At 41.4% G+C, this 10691-nt stretch overlaps 1 long non-coding RNA gene across 1 annotated transcript; it reads left to right on the forward strand.

Moving 5' to 3' along the window:
- The first annotated feature begins 5098 nt into the window (after positions 1-5098).
- Positions 5099-10307, forward strand: LOC143413365 (uncharacterized). The gene is made up of 3 exons (XR_013093999.1): positions 5099-5327; positions 9806-10087; positions 10173-10307. It is a non-coding gene; the product is annotated as an uncharacterized LOC143413365 (long non-coding RNA).
- Positions 10308-10691: the final 384 nt, after the last annotated feature.

The raw sequence follows: 10691 nt of genomic DNA on the forward strand, positions 1-10691 counted from the left end.
AAAGAGAGGAGCCGGGCACCGGAAGGAGAAGGAGCACTCTGTCACCTGGCTGGGATGAACGGTCAACAGCCCGCTGATCAAAGTGTCTCTTCATTTTCGCTTGTGAAGTGGCTAGTACATTCCTTGTTAAGGAATAAGCCCTCTTTAACCTGTCATTTAGTGTTTTGACATACTCTGGAAGGCTTTTGGTGTTATCCACCAGATTAGCCAGCCTCTTTAAAAACCTTTAAAGGACCCCTCATCTCACGCCTAAACACAAGTTCACTGGGACTAAATCCCAGAGATTCTTGGGTTGCTTCACGACAGGCAAATAAAACAAGAGGAACACTTTCATCCCAGTCTCGTTGAGAACTATAACAGTGTTTCCTTAACATGGACTTCAAAGTCTGATGAAACCTCTCTAGCGCCCCCTGACTTTCAGGATGGTAAGAACTCGAGGTTATGTGTTCAATGCCTAATGTTTTCCGGGCTTGGGCAAATACTCTAGACTTAAAGTTAGTGCCTTGGTCTGTTTGCACAACCTTAGGCAGACCAAAGGTTGAAAAGAATCTCAACAGCGCTTTGACAACAATCTGAGCTGTAATCCTCCGTAGTGGGATTGCTTCAGGAAACCTAGTTGAAACGCACATGACCGTCAACAGAAACTGGTTTCCAATTTTAGATTTAGGTAGAGGCCCCACACAGTCAACAATCACTTTTTGAAATGGCTTCTCTACTACTGGGATAGGACAGAGAGGAGCTGGTGGGATTATTTGGTTTGGCTTGCCAGTCATTTGGCATACATGGCAAGTATGGCAGTATTGAACAACATCAGATTTCAGTCCTGGCCAGAAGAAATGTTTCAGAATTCTGCTGTATGTCTTGTTAACCCCCAAATGTCCTGACCATGAATGGCCATGTGCTAAGGACAATACCTGGGTACGATAGGCAGTAGGTACAACCACCTGATAAACTGCAGACCAGTCTGCGTCTTCTGAGACCTCACTCGTAAATCTGCGCATCAGTAGACCTTCATCTGAAAAGTAAGCAAGCTTTTTCTTCTTGGCATCCTGTTGACTGAGGATAGAAGAATGACACTTGGACAGGGTTACATCATTTTTCTGTGCAGTAATGAACTCCTCTCAGGAGATTGGCAAATTCAGGATTGGTTGTGTTTTGTCAGCAGGTGGAACTTTGGCCTGAACCTTAGATCCAGAGGTAAATGTGATCACGTCACCAAAGGGATCTGACGTCATAAAGGAATCGGCCAAGTCAGGGCCATACTTTTTTGTCTGGGCCCTCGTAACTATACAAGCTGGAAAAATGGCAGGCTGGTCTTTGGCTGAGTCAGAGTCCAGACTCAGCTCGGGTCTGTCTAACACTTCAGGAACGGAAGTGTTAGACAAGCATCCTAGGTAATGACTTTGCCTCCAGCAAGGTCATTACCTAGGATGAAGTCAATACCTGGGATAGGTAATGCAGAACGAATAGCCACTTTAACAATCCCACTGACTAAGGAAGACTGAATGTGAATAGTGTGCAAAGGGGCAGATACAAATCCAAGTTCTACTCCCTGGACAATGACAGTAGACTGGCTGAGCGCAAGGCTGTGGGCCTATCTGGATGGGAAATAGGGGTAAAAACATTCTTATGTGTTAACACAAACTCATCGGCCAACACGGCTGCTTTTGACATTGATGTCACCTTCTGTTCATTTAAGAACATTATGAGTCTCTCAGGTAATGAATTTTTAAAATCCTCCAGTAGCATTAACTCGCGCAGAGACTCATAATCATCCCCAACTCCGTTAGCAGCACATCATTTATCAAAAAGAGCCCCTTTTTCATGTGCAAACTCCACATATGTTTGACTGCTGGTCTTCTTGTGGTTCCTAAATTTCTGCCTGTAGGCCTCAGGTACCAGTTCATAGGCACGTACAATTGTTTCCTTCAACACTTCATATTTCATGCTCTGCTCTAGCGAAAGTGAAGCTACTACCTCCTGAGCTTTGCCCACTAATTTACACTGAAGTAAAATAGGCCATGTCTCTTGGCCAGTTCAGAGCAGTAGCTACCTTTTCAAAAGCATTGAAATATGAATCTACCTCAGTCTCACGAAAGGTAGGTACCAGAGCAATATTTTTGCTCATATCAAAACTTTCTGGGGACACTTTTGGGATTTCTTTAGTGGCATGTGTTTTCTGCCCTGATGACACCTTCAGTGCTTCTACTTCAAGCTGCTTTAACCTGATTTCTTTTTCAGCTTCTATCGCAAGCCTACGGATCTCCAGCCGGAGATCATAATCTGCTTTACGCACCTTCAACTTCTCCTGTGCCTCCAACTGTAAACATAATAAGCGAACCTTAAGCTTTGCATCCCTGCTAGATGTTTGGGATTCTGGAGTGAAAGGCTTAAAGCGAGGCAGAGTTTGGGGAGCCACATCTGATTTAACTTGGGCAGCCGGAGGTGTAGCAAGTAGAGCTTGCTCTTCAGTTCTCTCTGGAGAAGCTGGATTAGCAGAGGGTCCAGGGGAAGCTAAGGGGTCCTGAGAAGGTACCTCAGTTGTAGCAGGGCTAATTAAGATACCGGACGAGCCCCCACTTGTGTTACGTCCCCCCCACCATGGTGGAGGCAAAGGTAGGAAGGAGACAGCAACACTGGACAACCACAATCAATGAAGGAGGAAGACAACAGAACAGTTAAGAATCAGGCAGGATTTATTGGTTGCTTGCCTTGATAGTCAAACTTAACAAAAGAAAAGAGGTGGTTGATAGTTATTGAGATGACAACCATTGACAATCCCCTCAGAGAGTGTAAGCCGCAGAAGGTCATTGCAGAAAAGCTGCCTGTTTACATAGTGCTGTATCAAAGCATACCAAATAAACTGAAATGGAAAAATATGGTGGGAAAAAGTACACAAGCATCAGGGATCATTGCAGTCTGGAGAGAATGGTCAAGAAAAATCCATCCTTCTTTTGATATAGGATAAATTTGAATAAAAATGAACTAATGCCTATACGTGTGAGTAACTCCTCATGGCTAAAAAAACCTCCCGTTTAGTATAAAGAGGTATTCAGGTTACAAAGTGCTATTCCTCTCTATTATTAAATTCTAACTTCTCTCCCTTAATATCTGAGCTTCAGTCAAGTATACAGTTTTGGAACATGCACATCAGGGCCGTGCAGAGAGGTTTAAAGGGGCGGGTGCTCAAAGTTAAAAAGGGGCACATTGAACCAGGTTGAATAACAACAACACACATTCATCAAGAATCTAATATGGGAAGGGCAGGGCTGTGTTGATCTGAGACTGTAGACATTAAAAAGTCCATAGGAGAGATGGTAGCTGATTAAACAAGTGTCATGAGATAATAACAAAATGCAAAGATTGGTGACAGCGCTTGGAACCATAAGGCAACAAAAAACTGTGAGAAATAATTTAGGCTCTGCCTGTGAATCACTCTTTGCTTCTCTTCTTCCTTCCATCCCATCATTTCATATATCACTCTCCACTTGCTGTCTATCTGAGAACAAGGCACAACTTGTTATTGCAATAAACTATAATCTAATTATCCACACCTAACAACTCTTGCACTTAATCTAAAATAAAATGATGACAGAAAAATGTTATAGCACTGCCTTTAGTAGCCTCACACAGCTCCTGCTGTTTCCTCCTCATGTCCTTACCAGGCATGTCTGGACAATGTTATATCATGAGTAATAATTTTTAAAAAATCTATATACATAAAACACACACATGCACGCGCACACAGTGACATTTTAGACCTTCTTCAGAATACTGTATATACTATGGGCATCACGGTGCTGATCCAGAATCCTTACATTATTATTTATTACTAGAGCTACAATAATAAAGCAATGGGGAGGGGGGAGTAATAAATATGAAATAATGTATTTATGATGATTCCATTTGTTTCACTATCCACTCTGTGCAGGGGCAAAGCTTATTACATTTTTAAACTGTAGAGATACAATCATTTTACTGCTGTAAAATCCAAATTTTGGCTTATTTAAAATATAAATCTAATATAATCTGCTTCTTAATGTATGTTCTTTAAAATACAGTGTGTGTTTTTTAATATATTATAATTACAATAATGCATAATTATGTGGACATGCATATTAGATCGTTTTTTAGTGAAATATAATCCCTCCAGAAAGGCAGGAAAAGCCCTGTAACTTGCTTTAAAACTAAATATGTTCCCTAAAACGGTGACAGAGCTACAGACCCATGACAGCCTTACACAGGTAGCCAGCAGCTATGACCAGCACTACTTGTGCAGTTAATAAAAGGACAGGTAATGTTTGTCACGCTGTTGCACACACAGCACGCTCGTTTGTTTCAGTTCGTCAGTTGCAACAAGACAGCTTGCCAACGTGTACGTAATAAGCTAATACTCCTGTGTGCTACACACTACAGTGTACGCTGTACACCTACTTACTGGTTTTGTCGCATCAGTCTGTGTCTCTGAGTTAACTTGTGTTTCTCCTACAGCTCCGGACCGCTAAAAATGCGCGTGCTCTTTGTGAGCTCGTTCTCGTCTCGTAACCAGCGCGTTCTGCCGTCAAGGGCGATCATTGGTTAAATGTGATCATGTGACTGATGCAAGCCAGATCCTTTTATTTAGCAAAACTGTGATTAATAGTTAAATATTATTGTTGAGGGGCACAGACAAGACTCCACACGCACACACACATAAAAAAAAATAATAATTTTTTTTTAAAAGTTGCCTTATCAAAAGGGCACTTTGGGCACCCATCAGGGAAGGGGCGGGTGCTCAAGCCCCACCTCTGCACGTGCCTGATGCACATTGGTAGAGTTTATGCTATAAAGATGATAATTTTGCCTAAGTGGTTATATTTATTTCAAAATCTCCCTGTGTTTCTTCCTAAATCATCCATTGCGTGTTTCGGTCTGTGTGTTTCCTGTTTTATTTTGATAGTTCCTTGTCCCATGTTCAGTGTTTTCAGTTTTCCTTCTTCCCTGTCTTGTTATGTGTGATTACTCCCAGCTGTGCTCTCCTCTTGTCTCATTCCCTCGTTCCTCCTCTGTATTTAGGGCCTTTGTTTTTCTCCGTCTGCTGTTGCGTCGTTACCCCACATTGCTTGTTTTTCCTCCGTGCTTCTGGTAATTTCTAGTTCTCTGTTCCTGGCATAGTTTCCTAGTTTGAGTTATGTGTTTCTATTTTTTTTAGTTTTATGTTTAGATATTTTGATACTGCAGTAAGGATGTCTCCCTTGGTTCATTCCTTTGTTTGGGACCAATCCCTCCTGCCATACCGCGCTACATGACAAACTGGTTTGAAGGAAATGGTCACCTTGCGATTAAAGGTAATAACATAACATATAAAAAGACTCGAGTATAATTAAAGGCCCTTCATTCAAAGCATTACTGAAGGTAATATGTATGATTAACATAAGGTAAATGAACAACAAAAAACAGAAATTGCCTTGTTTAAGTATATTTCTGATTCATAGTACATTAATTTACATGTCTTCTAATGTATATACTGCTGAGTTGTTTAATCTATTATTTTGCATCGTAATTGTAATCTATAACATCAATTGTGCATGGTAAATGTAGTGTGGAAAAATATCATTTATGCCACTGAGGTGTGGTGTTGTTGAAGTACATGCACATAATTTTCATCAATCAAATTTGTGTTTAAATAGAGGTCACTATAATTTGCTACTAAATAATGTGAATAAACATGCTGGACTGTAACGCTTTCTGATCTCTTAAGATTCATTTTGATGGCAACTGCAAGTTGATTAGGTGGCGCTTGGACCTGCATTGCTGTGTTGATGGCTTCAGCCAAACTATTATATACTTACTTGAAAGACTAAACTCAGAGTTGTATGAAGACACATAAATATTTTTAACTTTTTGGATTCACTGAATGAGCTACATTATAGATTATACATTATGTTTATTTGACAAGGAACTTGACTGAGGCAGGCGAATTTGGAAATATTAAAACCTTGACAAGTTAATGCGCAATTTCAGGCAGCAATACACAGTAAGGAAAAGTATGGTCATGCATTTTTATTTTTCCAAGCGAGACTAAGACAAAAGAGAAACACGAAAAACTCATACAGCATAATGTGTTCATACTCTGTCAGACCTGGAAGTGTTACGTAATGCAATAATGAAAGGTCACTGGCAACCTAATGCAGTTAACAAACGTGTCGCCAAGAGGGAAACTACTGTAGAAAAGCAGTCATCTCCTCTATGAATAACTCAATGGAGCGTGCTGGGAAAAAGTCAGTAGGTGGCACCATAGTTGCTCTTGTTGCAAAGGCCAATATCTTCCGTAATTTGGAAAGTCCTTCTTATTCTGCAAAACAGAAAATGAAAACAATATGCTTTAAGGTATCTTTATATTATCTCACTTGGCCTAAATAAATTGCCAATGTGTCATGTCTGAGTTGTTTTCCTGAATGGACACAAAATGCAGACACGATGTCTAAGTTCATTGTGTTTATTTATAGTGAATGATTTGCAAATAAAGACAATTGAAACTTCAGAACGTTAGTGGTAGCAGGCAACTCCAAGACGTCTGATCCTCAACCTCCCAGTTACAAAAGATACCCGTCAACACAATTGCTTCTTCCTTTCACTTTAGTAACTCATGCGTTTCATCTTTCAACAGTCTCAAGGAACTATGTAAAAATGTTATTACAACTGAGAGGATACTTAAGGGGCAATGGAAGCTGTGGAGTCACCGTTATACAAGTATGTTATGTAATATAAAAATTTCAGAAATGTGTTTATTGTAAACTAAATTGCCAATTACTTTCTGCATCCTGGAAAAAAAATCTCTCCAGAAGGTAACAACCATCTGCTCAGCAGCTCTTCTGTTGCTAGATGAGATAGATGAAAAGATCATCCACCTAAATCAACATCTTCCTCATTTTTGCCTAATTTACCTGAGAATTGTATACAGATCATCAAGTTGTGATCATAAGATATCCTTTGGAGACATGCAAGGCTTCCTTCTGCACAGCAGCGTCTTTTATATTAAATTTGCACTGCTGTTTTTTTTTTGCTAATTTTGCTCCGGCAGTATCTGTTGAACTTGCACTTTTTCTGCACTAAAAACTGAAAATAAAACACAAAATTAAATACATCAACCACGTAATCATGTTACAGAATTTGAGAAACCGGTCATGGATAACCAGTTAATGCAATTTATGTGTCATACTCATCACAGAGGTTTAAAGCCAAAGTTTTATGTTGATTTGACATTTCTGGAAAGCTATAATCAAACTCAAATTCTGTGGGTTTGCTGCTCACATGTGACTCTCCAAGCTCACAATAATAGCTTGATTAAAATGCTTATCATCTGAAGAACTGCCAGAAAGAGATGCCATTAGAGTTAAATATGAAGAGTAATCTTCATCATTAACACTCATGGTTAACCCTTTAAGACCTACCATAGAACCAAGTCCGCCAGAGCTTATATTATATTTTTACATGGTGTGGTGCCATTTTTGGGAGCATTTGAAGTTGCTATACATCAATACAACAATTATAGCCCAGATTTTAATAATATGTATTCATTAAGTGCATAGTAATTACATAAATTGCAAAAAAGTGCAATAAACTACAAAAAAACTGAAAATCGTTTTTGCTTTTTTAACATATATTTCTAGTTAGAGAAATTTAAGAGGCTTATCCCTCAAAACTGTAAATACAAGAAAGTTGCACAAAATAGTTTCCTACCACAGGAAATTTATTTTGAGTGTCTTCATAGTTCTATTTTTGAAATATACCAATTTTTATATACTGCAGGAAAAACGAAAATAAATATTATACTGCAAATTTGCAAAAAAAGCAGCATATGCATCAAAATAAACTATTTCTAGCAGTGCAATATGAGTCCTAAGCATCCCAGAAACGACACAGAAAGTCATAAAGTCAAAGATAACTCTTAAAAAGACCAGTATAGGCCCTCAGGCCCTGATGGTAAAACGAACTACATTTCCGCGAAAATGATGTCACTTCCGGTTTCGGGCAGGTAATGGCGGACATGCAAAAGTTCGCGCTGACGTCTATTCCAACGTAGGAAGTGTTATGAACAGCTGATCGGATCGGCAAAGCGTGTTTCTGGAATATTATGTTTTTGTTGCTGCAAGTGCTTTTTATGCAGTTTATGCAAAGCTTTAAGTGGAAGGAAACCGTGACCGAGGACAAGCTGATGGCATAAGATGTAAGTACAACTCCTCCGGTTTCATATGCAAAAGAAATTATTGCGCTAGCTTACGTGGTTGCAGAGCTACCGGGATTTAAAAATAGTTACGCAAAACAGAGCGTGCCCGCTCCGACCGGCTCTAAAGGGTTAAAGGGCAGGGATAGCTCAGTAGGTAGAGTGGTGGCCCCATGATCGAAAGGTCAGGGTTTCGACTCCACTGAACGGCTACCCTGAGGTACCCCTGAGCAAGGTACCGTCCCTACACACTGCTCCTCGGGCGCTGCACTGGTGGTTGCCCACTGCTTCACTGGGTGAATGGGTTAAATGCAGAGAAACTATTTCACTATGGGGACTAACACATAACACATACACACATGGTAGGGATGTAATCACTTCTTGCCATGTAGGCTTGATCACAAATGCTGCTCCCATCACTTCCTTGCTTTGCTCTTCACCTTTTACCAACACTCCTGGCAATCCACTTGTTGCCAGTATCATTTTATTCATCACTGCTTGTGCCAGGGTCGTCACCTTTAACGTGACTTCTTCTGTTCAGTGTATCACAGACCTTAAAACGCTACTGGTGTATTTCATGTTTTAAATAATAATGATTTATATCTTTGGCTTCTTCATTTTGTAACACTCATTACACGAATACACACAGTATCAATAAACAATAGTATTTTGCTTGACATCCTCTCAAATGGGTTTAGCAAAGCTATCTTTGATGTGTTTCACGACAGTTTGGTTGTCCCAGGTCTTATGGAATTCAAAAGCACTGAGGATGTGCCCATGTTTGTGTAACCATGATTTTGAACCTTGTTTGCACACTACTTCCCATGATTGATTTGGAAATAGTGTTGTAAGTAAGCATTCTTGTTGAAATGGTCATGCTGCTGTTCCCTAGTTCTGAAATATAACTATTAGATATCATAAACAACACCAAGTGTCAACTAATAATGCTGAAATGCAGACAGCAGAACACTATCCAACCCTCTGCATGCAACACTTCCATAGACCAAATTGTTAGTTAGGTAAACAGAAGGGGTCATTTATGTATATAATTAAAAAAAGATTCCTCCCACAGTCCAAAGACATGCACTTTGTGGGGATAGGTTAATTGAACAATCTAAATTGCCCATAGGTGTGAATGCGGGAGTGAATGTGAGTGCGAATGGTTGTCTGTCTCTGTGTGTTAGCCCTGCGACAGACTGCCGACCTGTCCAGGGTGTACCCCGCCTCTCGCCCTATGACAGCTGAGATAGGCTCCAGCGCCCCCCGCGACCCTGAAAAGGATAAGCGGAACCAAATGGATGGATGGATGGATGGATGGAAGATATATTCCCCTCTTACCCCTGCGGGCAGTCTATCCTTCAGGCTCAGGTCCTCTATCAGAGGCCTGGGAGCTTGAGCGTCCTGCACACTATCTTTACTGTTCCTAGGACTGCACTTTTCTGGACTGACAGCTCAGATGTTGTTTCCGGGATGTGCTGCAGCTACTTGCCTAGCTTGGGAGTCACTCCACCTAGTGCTCCAATTCATGTAACCTGTTCTGCTGGGGCTACTTGCCTAGTAGCATTCCAACAGCACCCTATTTTCGTCCCTTTGTCACAGCCCGTGGCTCGGCATCCAGGGAGCCGTGGGAGGCTGCGGTGGCCACACCCTTGGGCTGGGCCGCCTCCTAACCACCTGCGTCTCATCTGAGGCAATCACCGGAGGACTACTTCAGCCAGCTCTGACGGCTTCTCCTCGCCAGTCCGTAAGTCTCCTCCCAGTGTGACCAGCATTCGGCGTGGAAGCCTGTGGCCTGCCTGTCCTCCTGCCTGACTGCCTCCCTCCCTAGGATTCCCTTCACGGGCGCCTCTCCCCTCCAAGCTCCACGGTCCTGCTCTACCTGTAAGCCTCGGCAACTTATGAAGTCTAGCTGTTCATTTCTTGACAACCTGCGTGCTGTTAACTGTGTCTCCCCTTTCTGTTGCAGTTTCCCCACAGTCCCGATTACGGCGCTCCTGGGCTCCACGCTCCTCGTTTACCCCCGTGGCATGAGCCTTAGTTTTTCATTTCCTTAGCTATGTTAAAAATATTCCTCAGTTAAATAAAACTTGTACATAGTTCTGAGCTGCGGTGTGCTGAGTCCGCTTTTGGGGTCCTGTTACCTGAACACTCCGTGTTCTGTGACACTCTTCCCCATCTTGTTCCAGTAGTCCACTTCTCATCAGGGTGCCTTGGTTCCTCAACACCTGACATGAACCTTGTTAATCCGGGTGACGTCCGAGCCAGTATGGCTTCTTATTTATTTTAACATATTTACTATATGATGTAACCATGACATACAGTCTATTACTTGAATTGTTGCGGCAAGCGGATCAGACTCAGGCACAGACTAGAATCACAAGTTAAAAGTTCTTTTATTTACACAAAAACACCAGGTGCAGAACATAGGTGGGGGAAAGCCAGGGGTTCCAGTGGTCCACAGGAAAGATTCGAGGAAGAGAAACCG

Source organism: Maylandia zebra, linkage group LG17 (assembly GCF_041146795.1).
Source record: "Maylandia zebra isolate NMK-2024a linkage group LG17, Mzebra_GT3a, whole genome shotgun sequence".
NCBI lineage: Eukaryota > Metazoa > Chordata > Actinopteri > Cichliformes > Cichlidae > Maylandia > Maylandia zebra.